Here is a 13,560-nt window from a genome sequence, read left to right on the forward strand (position 1 = left end):
GATGTGGGTCTGGCTTGATTCTGGCGTGGATGGTAGATGTCTGCGTCATGGTGAGGATTAACTATGAATCTGGCAGGATGGTTTGGATAGTTTGAGTGCAATGTTCATTGGGGTTAAAAGCAACCTCACGGTTACAGCTATGCTCAGTGTTGACAGCAAACCTTGAAGCGAGCCTGGATTTGTGGTTCAATATATTTAGCAAACCTGAGGGGAGGAAATTTTCACAGTAGGGAATTCCATGACCTTCTCCTCAGCTGGTCTCACCTCCTCCTCCCCCAACAGGTGCCCCATCCAAGTCCCAGGAACCCACTACTTACTGGAGATGTCTTCAAAGGAGGTCCAGTGGTCTGCTACCTCTTCCTACAGACACCTGGGTAGCTCTGCGCCAGGGGTTTTGGCAGGGCAATGACTGACACTCCTGCTCCTTCCATGTTCTGTCTTCAGAAAAATTGCCAGGCAGAACTATTGTCCCCTCTAAATCTCAAAGGTCATCAAGAAGCTAGCTGAACCTCCACCCCAGGAAGTGAGAGGGGAATCCTCCTCTCTCCTGCTGCAGGCTGTGCACTAAACCAGGGGCAGCTGGAACCCTCAGAAGGCTTAGAGTGGTAGCTATGCAACCCTCAGGGGGTCCCCTAGCAACTACATGCTAGGAATTATAGGGCTTCACTTTCTAGTGTTCAGGTGCTAGGGGACCCAAGAGGGATTCCTAGCTATTGTGCTAAGCCTTCTGGGATATCTGCTCTTCAGCACAGGGCAGAGTCATTTACACTGGGAGAGCCTTCTCCCCTCACTGTGCTTTGTGGAGAGAGAAAGGCCTCTTCCAGTCTCCTCCTCTCCCCCCAGAATCCTAGAATGGGGGTAGAGGTCCTGCCTACCACCCCTCAGCACAACTACAGAAAATAGTTGGACTGACCAGACACCAACCCTGAAGATGCCAGGACAGTAGCCAGACAAGGTGGGTGAGGTAATATCCTTTGTTGGACCAACTTCTGTTGTCTCTCTCACCAAGTTTTTGATCTTACAAAGACCTGAAGAGGAGCGGTTTGTAAGCGCACAAGCTTGTCTCTCTCACCAACAGAAGTTGGTCCAGTGAAAGATATTACCTCATCCACTTTGTCTCTCTAATATCCTGGGCTACAACACTGCATACAGGAATGTAGCCAGCCACGTTGGAGGAGGACTCCAGCGAGGATGTTCCAGGCCACTGGAGTCTGAGGAGTATGTTTCCTTGGCAGTTTGAGTTCATCTGATTCTCACCGCTACGTGAACCTGAAGGGTTTAGTTCATAGCCAAGACCTTGTGAACTTCACTGCGGAGATCAGTGTGTGTTTACAAATTCTGCAGGGGTCGCCCAGCTCTAATGACATTGTTTAGAAATAATGAGGGACAGCAATTTTGAACTGCAGCCACATGGCGCTGAACAACTGTTCTGCCCACATAAATTAAAGGAGCAGTGCTATTAGTCCCCATTATGAGGCAGAGTGACCACCACTAGAGACGGACAAAACTCAGTTTAGAGATTCAGTCGTCTGGATGCTTAGTCAAATCCTGAGTCTGCCAACAGCTTTCTCCATAGCATCTATTACTGCTGCTTCCAGCAGGAGTAGACATACCACAGGCAAAGCCAGGGCTGGCCTTACCATGAGGCGAACTGAGGCGGCCGCCTCAGGTGCCAAACTGTGGGAGGGCGCCACTAGGACCCAGAGTGTAGAAAATTGTGTAAGCTGCTGGTGCATATGTATTCTCTCTGCTCCACAGAGATGGTGGAGTGCTGTGCTGGAGGAACGAGGGCACAAGAGACATAACAGGCAGGCAGGAGAAAAGGTGAGAGGGAATAACAGAAAGCAGCAGGAGCTGCAGGGAGAGAGAGAGGAGGAGGAGAAGCCTCTTATGTACTTCTCTAGCACCCCCAGGAGCCTGGACTGATTAACACCAGCTTCTCAGGGAGCTTCCTGTTTCCTGATGCTTCTCTGAACCCACTTCAGGAGAACAGGCAGTCAACTGAAGTAGTAGGAGCCAGTTAGGTCCTTAAGACGCTGATATCTTCCCTCACTCAGGCCCTGCTACCAGCCTGCTTATTTGTCCCCTTCAATTGAGTGTTGAGAGCCACTATAGCTGGCACAGAACAGCAGTCATGAGTGAAAGAAGAAAACGCCCCTCTGGGGCAGCATTCAGAAAAAGAAAGCAAGCAAAGGAAGCTTTTCTATCTAAGCAGGAAGGAGCTCTCCTGAGATACATAGACACAAATGTTCACGGTGAGCCTTCTGGCCCCAGGGAGCATGTTAGTGGTGAGGAGATGCCTGATCTTCCAGTTAGTCAGACTGCAGGTGACCTGGCAGCTACTGCAGCATCCATATCTCCATCTCAAATGGATGTAACCATGCACATTCCTGAAGAAAAGTGTAGATCATAGAAGAGTGTGGTGGAGGCGCAAGAAACAGCTGCTGCTGAGTTTAGTTCCTTAAGTCTAGATGATCCAGGACTGTGGACCCACTTGAGCAGTAGCCTGAGGGACTTCCTTGTACTGCATGGGCTGCAGCAAGTGAAAAACTTCATGTTCCCCAAAGACAATGAAAATAGAAGTTTCCATCCAATACATTACTGGTATGAAATTCCCAATGGTGACAAAGTGGAGAGACCATGGCTTATGTACTCAAAAACCCATAATGCTGCATACTGTTTTTGTTGCAAACTCTTTCAGTCTAATGTTCCAGCCACATTGGGTTCTACAGGAACAAAGGACTGGAAAAATCTGGCTAGAAATCTGGCATGCCATGAGAAGGCAGCAAATCACCAGAAAACATTCCATAGGTGGAAAGAGCTTGAGATGAGACTAAGGTTAAAGGCCACCATAGATGATCAGCATGAAGAGAAGATTGCATCAGAGTCTCTTTACTGGCAAAATGTTCTAAAAAGGCTCATTGCCATTGTGAGAATGCTTGCTACCCAAAACTTAGCACTGCGTGACACTTCAGATCAGCTGTATGTGCCAAACAATGGAAACTTCCTTCAAATTGTGGAGCTGATGGCTGAGTTTGATGCTGTACTCCAGGAGCATCTAAGAAGAGTCACCACCCAAGAAATGTACACACACCACTACCTTGGAAAAATATTCAAAATGAGATCATACAATTACTGGCAACAAAAGTCAAACAGAAGATTGTGGCAGATCTGAAGTCAGCAAGATATTACTCTGTTATCCTGGACTGCACACCTGACAGCAGCCATACGGAACAAATGACTTTAATGGTGCGTTTTGTAACAACAACAGAACCTAGTGAAAATGTTCCTGCAATAGTGACTGTCAGAGAGCATTTTCTAGAATTTATTGACATTGATGATAGTACAGGAACTAGTATGACAAATGTGCTTCTTAGAAAGCTGGAAGATATGGGAATTGCGATAGCTGACATGAGAGGTCAGGGCTTCGATAATGGTGCCAACATGAGAGGAAAGACCAGAGGAGTGCAGACATGGATCCGAGAGTTAAACCCTCGAGCTTTTTTTGTCCCATGCAGTTCTCATTCATTGAACTTGGTGGTCAGTGATGCAGCATCAGCTTCTAGTGAGGCTGCTGAATTTTTTAATGTAATTTAAAGCATCTATGTATTTTTCTCTGCATCAACTCATCAATGGCAAATTTTGAAGCAACATCTGGGAACAGCCTCTCTGACACTGAAACCATGAGTGCCACACAATGGGAAAGTCGAGTGGAGGTAATAAAGCAAGAGACTCCTAGGTGTTGACCTTGATATATCTGGAGCAATGGAACAACTGGACAAAGCAAAGTCATACCTACAGTCTTACTGGTCAGATGAGGGATTTCAAAATGTTCTGAAGAATGGACAGAAGTTGGCAAAGGAACTTCACACTGAAGCTATTTTCCCACCCATTCAAGAATACAAGAGTCACTGAAGAAGAAGACATTTTGATTGCAAGGCACGGAATAATCCCATAAGAGACCCCAAACAACAATTCAAAGTTGAATTCTTTAATCAGGTGCTAGATTGTGCAATACAGTCATTTGAAGAACATTTCATGCAGCTCAAGAAACACAGCAGTATATTTGGGATGTTTTCTGATATTCCAAAACTCCTCACTATACCTGAAGAAGACCTACACCAGCAATGCAGGGCACTAGAAACAGTGTTGACACATGATGACATGCGCGATATTGATGCGAGTGATTTAGGTGATGAACTGGAAGCCCTTTCAAGATACATTTCAGCAGGATCAACTCCAAAGGCTGTTCTGGAATATATGTGCACAAATAAGATCACCACCCTCTTTCCAAATGCTTTTGTTGCTCTGAGCCTACTTCTAACACTTCCTGTAACAGTTGCCAGTGGAGAACACAGCTTCTCCAAGCTGAAGTTAATAAAAACACATCTACGCTCCACAGTAACACAGGAGAGGCTGGTCCATCTCTACAGAGCATGAGCAGGCCCAGACTGTGAACCTTCAGGAAGCAGTTCAAATCTTTGCAACCAAGAAGGCACGGAAAGCATCACTTTGATTATTAAAACAGATAAAAATGCCAGTGTTTACTATGCAGACAAGAAAAGTTACATTTGCTGTTCAGGCATTTGAAAGTTAAGTGTTACTTAAAATTTTTGAACAAGGCATTTTAAGTTGTTCGTTCTCCTTTATTGGGGTAGGTAGCAGAGCAGTACCATGAGAGGAGTAGATCAGGAAGAAGGAAGAATTGAGACCTTTCAAAGGTTTGGCCCAAGCGAAGGGGTTTGGGGGCATCATTTGAGCTCCCCACCTCAGGTGCCAAAATGTTGTGGGCCGGCCCTGGGCGAAGCCTTTCTTGCATCATTTCAGCCTGTTTAGATCCAGTTCTGGACTAAAGCAGGAGATGCAGAAGCAGCTCATCAGTTCAAGGCAGCTGGACTCGCTGGCCTATCAACACAGAACAACAGTCTTTCCCTGTTTCACATCTGTTGCCTTCTCGTAGCTGTCACATCTTGTAAGTATGTCATGCTCATGGGACTTTGTATCCTCATCTTGTTCAGGCAGCTGTAGTTAGGTAGATTGCAAGGTAACAAAAGCCTGGGCTGGATAGCAAGGTCCATTCAAGAATTAATTACTGGCTGAACCCTACACAGGAGCCCTGGGAGATCAGGAGCAATCTGGGACAGCGTAACACAGCAGTTTTTAACTGCACCTATTCTGAGAGACTCTCTAATCACAGTTAGGAGATGGTTTGAGTGAGTGCACACAGCCTGACTGCATATGAGCTGGCAATGAATGAATTAGTGTCAATGACACCTACCTATTTAATAAAGCTGGATGGGAATTTTTTTTGACTAAATGTTCTTTGCTCAGAAAAGGCCCGTTCATCAAAACCAAAAATTTTCACAGAAACTGCTCAGTTTCAACTAAACTTTTGTTGGAAGGGTTTCTCAAGTCTGTGATTGAGGGGGAGGGAGGGAGAGAGACTCCAGAACAGCCAATAGCCCTGGAGTTAGGGCACTCACCTGGGAGTTGGGAGACTCAGGGTCAAGTACTTGTTATGAATCAGCAGGGGAGCTGAGGTCTCTGATTAGGGCACTCACTGGGCTAGGGGCTAACCTGGTGGGGGTGGGACACTTCCTGAAACAGCAGCATGTTAACTCTCACAACTGTCAATATATTACCTAAGTTGCTCTTAGGAAAGCTTGATTTGCTAATTTGATGTAAGGGAAGGTTATGCTGCCACTTGCTCAGGAATGTGCCAATGAGCATAACTATACAAGGTTATACTTTCTACCCCTTGTTTGTTTTGGTTCTCTCACTCCCCCCTGGAACTTTAAAATCCTTTTTGTAAACCTAAATAAACCCTCATCTCTCTGGTCTGCAGGGAGGGGTGTTTAAACCCTTGTCCTGACAGGCTTTGCTTGACTCCTTGGGAGAAGTGTGTTTTGTACTTGGGGCAGAGTTATCATCCTCTAGCAGCAGAAAGCCTCTGGGTGCTATTGGCAGGGAAGCCTGAGAGTGAAGGTACCACCCCACCAATCAAGGTCTCAGCTGAAGGAGATAACCGAATGTGCTACCAACTTCACATGCTACTAGACCTATGGCAGCATCTGAGCTGAGGCCAGCCAATGGTTAAATAGCATTGGCAAAGTATTTGGGGGTCCTTGAGGTGAAGAAGGGGCTATATAAGAGAAAAATCCTTCTATTATTACCATTGTCTGTCAGTAGCTCTACCCAGAACCCTCAGTACCTGCAAGCCCAGTCTGTCCCAGCCCTTTGTGGTCATGGTCTACTCCAAACATGAAGAGATTCCAGGAAGTAGCTCCAAGGATATTGGAGGGATTCCAAGGTGGTATTGTTGAAGGCTAATAGAGCTTAATAACCAATTAGCTTTATTAACTTTCCCTGCCACCCACGGTCTTTTGTGTGACGACAGACAGATGTTGCCCAGATGTTCCCCTGGCCAGCTCAGCTAATGCCGCTCAACTGTGAACCTGCACAGCAGATCTATTTAAAGATTCTGACATGATGCTATTAATCCTGCAACTGATGGCATGAAGGAGTGGAGAAGAGAGGGAGGAAGAATGAATAAATAAATGTTAATAAAGGAAGGGAAAAAAGTCAAATCTGGGAGCGGGGGGTTTCCCCCCTGGGACACATAGTCCATGCTCTGGCAGATGGTGTTTTCCATCTGTGCCTATGGGCAGGAGGGTGTTTCCTGCAGCCAGCCAAGTCATGCTAAAGTACCCTTCCCCCTCTATTCCTTTGATGGGCTGTGGCATACACCGCCATCTGGCAAGGATGTATGTGTTACCTTCAGATACCATGGTGATGAGGGCACTAAAGTTGCCTAGACAGAATAAGTATATCACAAATGTGTATCAACTAATATATGAAAGGGGTCCCTTTTGTATTAGCTCAGATGAGTCAATATGATTTCACGAGTAAAACATATGCTCCTTATACAGCGTTTGTATATAATGAGACAGCATGATCTGTAGTGATACAACAGGGACCCAAGTCAGACAATTTTTATTTCTAATCCAAAGTCTATTGTTGACTCATGACAAGGCCTCACAGGAATCATTTAAACGCTCTCTGCAAATCTGTAAAATGGGGATAACACCAACGATGTTGTGAAGAATGTTTGAGCACACAACGTGGTGGGTGTGTGCCCCATGCTGCAGTTGACCATCACCACTCTTCCTTTCTAAAGTACTGCAGAAAGTGGAGTATGGAGATAAGAAAAGAGAACTCCTCCACCTTTACCACGAATTCTTATTCCTGTGAGGGGTTTGAGTGGAGGAAGCTGGACAGGGCTGCAGCTTCTAAAAGAATTCTACAACGAAACTGTAAAGGGATAGTTTTTCTCCACAGCATTTTTATGACAGCATGTAACATACATAACACAGATCCTGTTTTACAAATTGAACGGGTCAGATGCATTGATATATTACAGATCCTGACTACAGTTCCCTTCAGATAAAGTATTACCATTCATGTACACGCACTGTATCAGAGACAGTATCATCCCTCTGTGTGTGTGTGAGATGTCTCATTTTACCCTGTGTGCACCACATTAACATCTCCTCACACAGACACAGGCATTTTCAAACCATCTCTTTAGACTAGTTGAAATCACTACAGAAACTGTAACTCCACCTTCTTGTGCCTGAAGAAGTCATTGCAAGCAGAACCAAGATAATGTCCGTCTCTCTCCCATATGCTCACATTTGGTGTTTTCCTTACACAAGGATGGAGGCCTGAACATTTCCCTCTCTCCCTGAAAAATGAAGTTGCCTTGTATATAAGTTATGACTACATTTCTACTTTCCATGCATTGTGGATTTGGTGTGGGGGGGAGCAAGAGGGAAGATTTTAGAGGGGTAGTTTAAGGTCGTATATGATTTATACATTGTGATATAGGAAGTTGCCTTGTCAATAAAATTACATTAACGTGAATGTGTCTAAAAGCCTAATTTATACTAGAGCTATGAGAAGAGCTTTTATGGGTGGGATTTCTAGCCATTCCAGGCTCCCATCCCACGCAGGGTGCATAGGTGAAAATTCCTGGCTCACAGCGCGAGGGAGAAAAGATTGTTTTTGACCCTGGCTTTCTCTGCCATGTTTTCGAAGGCTCCATTTGTCTATGTTTTATCTTATCCCATCAGAAATCTGAGAATCAGGGCACACGGCTCTTAAGGCAGAAGGTTATTGCAAATCAGAGGTACAAGTGAGCAGGGAGAAGAAACTTCTTCTTAGCTTGCCTCAGGAGGCACATGACCAGGGTTCATCACCAATTCGGTCTGCTGCTTGGATCATTTGCTTCCCCGGCCCGGGCAGGGTACTGACAGGGAGTGCAATGTGAATGCTGATCCATGACCCCAGGAAAAAACTTGGATAGTAAGAGACTCTATTCCTATAGGCCATGAATCCAGAGCGCTGCCATTTCTAGCATTAATTAGCTCACAGCACTAACACTAAATAGAAGAGAAAAATTAGGGGACTAGAAGATTATGCAAAGGGGCAGGGCTGATTGAATGCTAATAAATCAGCAGCCCCACTATTTCATTCCGGGGAATGCATGTGTGTGGGGGGGAGAAGAATACCTTTTCCTTGCATTCAGCCAATTCTGAGGCTTTACATTCATTATGAGAGTAATTTTTATCTCAAAACGTGAATTGGGAATGTTTTGTTTTGAAAAACCTGCTCTGGGTCACAGGAGGGGGCTGAGCCGGGTGGGAGGGTGACATACAAACCTTCAGAGATATAGGGCAGCACAGTTGCTGTAAATTAAGGCTCTTGGTGACAGCATTCCTCATGATATATTGTGGTGGATTGGCTTGTCTGGCACCGTGCAGAGGCTCCATTGCCTCTTGGCACAGTACACACTTATTTCCTTTTTATGCTACACCTGGCTCCTAGAAGGAGTACCACTAAGAGGGGAGAACTGACCATTCCTTCCTGGACTATAAAGGGCCTGGAGATAAAAATAGTGGTATACACAGATTCAGAACAATTACTTCTCCCCAAGTGAGGGAATAAGCCCATCTTCTCTCTTCCACCCACTAGAAATAGGGGACTGTCCACTTGATTATTAAAGTTACCTTCGTTCCATACAGGATGAGTTACAGCTTCCCCTTCCTGAGGGAGTCAAACAGAGCAACCAGAGACATCCTCTGCTGCCATGCATTTATTATTAATGTATTTTCTTGCAAGAAGTCCTGTACAGTTGAACAGGAAGGGCAAGTTGGTGCTGGTTAGACTGACATTAAGCATCTAGATCAGTGGTTCTTAACCTTTACTGCAGCCTGCACCCCTTTGGTTCTCAAAATATGTTCTCACGCCCCTTATCAAAAATCATTGAAGTAGGTCAGTTCTTTAAACCTAGATATATCATAACTATAGAATGAAAGAGATAGCATTATATATTTATTTTAATTTCACAGTAAAATTAAGAATACATGAAAAAGTACACACTTTTTTAGAATTATATATTTATTATTCTCTTTCTTTCTTTCTTTCCATGGGCAACAAATCCTGATTTTTTTCCTAGCATGGCAGGGGCACCATCAGTGCAAATTGATGCATACACACCACACATTATCTTATGCTTAGGTTTGATGAAACAAAGTAGTTGTACTTACATGCCTGTGCTTAATTTGTGTTTTTGATGAGTTATCTTCTAAAAAATTCTGGCATGTCTCGCACCCCCAGAAAGGGCATCTCAGGTTAAGAACCACTGATCTAGATGAAGATAGTTGTATCATACTCAAGACTTGAGAAGTGCACTTTATGTTAAGGTTGTGTTTGTTTGTTTACCATGGGTTGTACTAGCTGATCAGCAGCAAGGCTAGAACGGAAATATTAGGGAAAGAGAGCAATACACAGGAACGTGGGCATCTTGTTAACACCATGACTGAGAAAGGAGGTGCTGTTCTTTGTGATGAGTTCTAATCTTTGCAGTTTCATCTGTAACCACATTGCAGAATGATTTAGGATGCAATATTGAGTAGACAGCAACAGCTTCCTTAACGCAGAGGGAAGTTCCAATAGCTCTGGCTAAAGCTCAGGGCAACACCAGCTCTAGCAGACATAAGCAAAACAAGTTAGCATCCAAAGATATAGAAATGGCAACCACGGGAGGCGTTCCCCTTACAGGCCTTGCTTGATAAGATAAACAGACTGAGCGCCAGCGTTAAGAAAGAGATGGTCAAGGGGTGACTTGATTACAGTCTATAAGTACCTATATGGGGAACAAATATTTAATAATGGGCCCTGCAGTCTAGCAGAGAAAGTTGCAATATGATCCAATGGCTAGAAGCTGAAGCTAAACAACTGCAGACTAGAAATAAGGTGTAACTTTTTAATGGTGAGTGTAATTAACCATTGGAACAACTTAACCAAGGGCTGTGGTGGATTCTCCATCCCTGACAATTTTTAAACCAAGGATTAGATGTTTTTCTAAAGATCTGCTCTAGGAATTACCTTGGGGTAGTTCTCTGGCCTGTGTTATACAGAAGGTCAGAGTAGATGATCACAATTGTCTCTTTGGGCCTTGGAATCTATGAATAATTGGGTGGCTGAGTTTCAGAGGAGGCCCTTTGCGGCCAATCAAGCTGCCCAAAGCTACTCCCCATCTTTCTGCAAGGCTTTGGCCTATTGACTTTGGTGTCTTTCTGGTGCAGATCAAGCCTCAGCCTTGGAGTACAGACTTACTAGTTCATGTTGTGTACTGTACAGAGTTTGTTAGTGGTAGATACTACAAGAGTTTCCCAGTGCCAGCAATAGATTATGTGTGAGGCAAATCTACATAGATACACTATTTAAAAAAAAAGATGTGAACAAGATGTTGGGAGATTCTATCCCATCCTCACCTGCCCAAAATCCCACCCCTCTTTACCTTCCCCTCTTCCCTGAGAAAAAGCAGCTTCCACTTCCTTCCCCAGATTTGTTTGGCTTCTCCCTCTCCTCACCCCCAAGGAGCAGGTGGTAGCAAGTACTGTACAAGGCTGCTGGCAACATATGTCTCTACCTTACTCGGACAGCGCTGACCCTGTGTTTTAGGCAAGCCAGGGAGGCATCATGCAACACATGCCATCAGGAAGGTCCAAGATCTCACCCAAATAAGCAGTTGGGGTGGTGTTATGGCAACACACAGATCTACTCACACTCACAGGAAAAAGACCTCAGTCTTTGCTCCAGCCTCTAATCACTACCATCACTCTTTGTAGATATAGGGAACCAGTGGTACTCCCTCAACAACAGCCATTAGGATCATTTGTCATGAAGAATATCAAGGAAGCAGGTAAGGCTCTGCCTACCACTATTATCCTATAGAGAGAAGGAGCCTCTCCTTTCCCCAGTGCTGTATATTTTAATGTTTTAATATGCAGGAGACAAATTGGATTGTGGAAATTATCGAGGAATGGCTCTCTTTTCCATCTCTGGAAAGATTCTTGCCAGAATTCTCCTCAACTGGCTGCTCCCCTTGGCTGAAGAAATCCTCCCAGAATCACAATGCGGATTCAGGCCACCTCGAGGTACCATGAACATGATCTTCACTGCCCGTCAAGTTCCAGAACAGTGCCGTGTGAAACACTGACCTCTGTATATGGCCTTCATCAACCTCAGAAAGCATTCAACTCCATCAGTCATGAAGGTCTGTGGACAATTCTCCTTCAATTTGGATGCCCACCTAAATTTGTTGCTGCCCTCCAATTCTTCCACGACAATATGTCTGTGATGGTCATCAGCAATGGATCCAAAACGGACCACTTCCTAGTCAAGGCAGGAGTCAAGCAAGGCTATGTCATCACACCAACCCTTTTCTCCATCTTCCTTGCGGTCATCCTCCTTCTCATTGCTGACAAGCTCCCCTCCAGACTTGACATCCAATATAGAATGGATGGCAAGCTTTTCAACCTCAATCACCTTCAATTCAAGACAAAGACTATCACTAAATCGGTCACTGAATTCCAATACACGGATGCCTGTGCCCTGTGTGCCCACTGGGAAGAAGATCTTCAAAAATAACCAAACACTTTCTCTGAGGCTTACAACCAACTCAGCCTCACACTTAACACCATGTACTCCACCAACAGGCTCTGAATCATCAGGATCCTGCTCCTGTAATTCAGAATAATAAAGAGACCCTGGAGAACATCGAGCACTTCCTTTACCTCTGCAACTATCTGTCACAGAAAGCTGATCTTGACAAGGAAATTCAACACTGCTATCAATGCACTAGTGCAGCTTTCAGATGTTTTAGAAAACGTGTCTTCGAACATCACGAGATCAAGAATCAAACCGATCTTCTTATATATGAGGCCATTGTTATTCCTGCTTTTTTGTACGGTGCTGAGACCTGGGTTATGAACAGTAAACATTTCAATGATCTTGAAAGATGCCATCAACGGTGCTTTCGAAAGATCTTCCGAATCAAGTGAGACGACCGACGTACCAACATCAGTGTTCTGTCCCAAGCCAAAATTTCCAGCATTGAAGCTATGGTTATCTGTCACCAACTCCGTTGGGCTGTTCATGTTCTTCAAATGACAGAAAGTCGACTCCCGAAGCAGGTCATGTTCTCACATCTGAGCCGTGGCCAATGGTCAAGGGGCGGGCAAAAAAAGCACTTCACAGACACCCTCCAAGCCAACATGAAGAAGTGCAATATTGACATAAACTCATAGCAAACCCAAGCCCTCGATTGACCAAAATGAAAAAGGGCTTTGTGGCAAGGATGCCCATAATCTGAGATCCCCTGGAGACAACAGGAAATGGAGAAATGGAAAGGAGGAAAGAACGTGCTACACCCTGATTTAACAATCCAGATCCTCCCCTTCCATTGGGAAATGTTTTCCCCAATTATGACAAGATCTGTGGATCCAAAACAGGTCTCATTAGTCACCTGCTGATCCACCAGTGATAACAGGCTATCATCCTCGAACTCTGAGGGATTGCCAGTGATATTTTAATATCATACAGTACATTTAACAAGATTCTTTGATCCCATAGGAAGGAGCCATCAATTTTCTAGTACCATTCCCATTTTCACAGATATAGCTCCATTAATAAATTTTCAATTCAACAGCTCTGTCCCTTTTTTGCTCCCCCCTTCAGCTAAATACCTAGTGCACTTCTCTTAATAGAAGAAATTTGCTCAAGTATTTGCTCTAATTTAAAAGTGAAATTGTATCAGTCATGCTGGTCCCTCTTCTGCATTTTTCCTGTGGAAGGCTGAGCAGTTATATTTTACTTGCACTCAGATTCCCAGAAAGCAAGTGTGAGGTTGCAAAATGGCATTTTTTTATGTTTGATAGGAAGACTACTTAACATTACAGAGTTCACCAAACCCCTCACCAGGGCCTTTGCAGAGAGGTAATTATACAAGCTATACCTGAAACACTCTTTGCAATCTAGGGCTATGTAAGCACATCGTTACTTGTGGGACTGTGAGGAGAGAATTTTAAGTATGCAGCCAGCCATTAAGTCTTACAATAGCATCGTTTTTTCTAGCAATGATGCCTTGGGCAAGGCCTGTTTAGCCCAAGAAGGAAAAGTTTTCATAACTGTGGGCTAGTCTACACTACCCGC

The sequence above is a fragment of the Chrysemys picta genome, chromosome 1 (assembly GCF_011386835.1).
Source record: "Chrysemys picta bellii isolate R12L10 chromosome 1, ASM1138683v2, whole genome shotgun sequence".
NCBI classification, from domain to species: domain Eukaryota; kingdom Metazoa; phylum Chordata; order Testudines; family Emydidae; genus Chrysemys; species Chrysemys picta.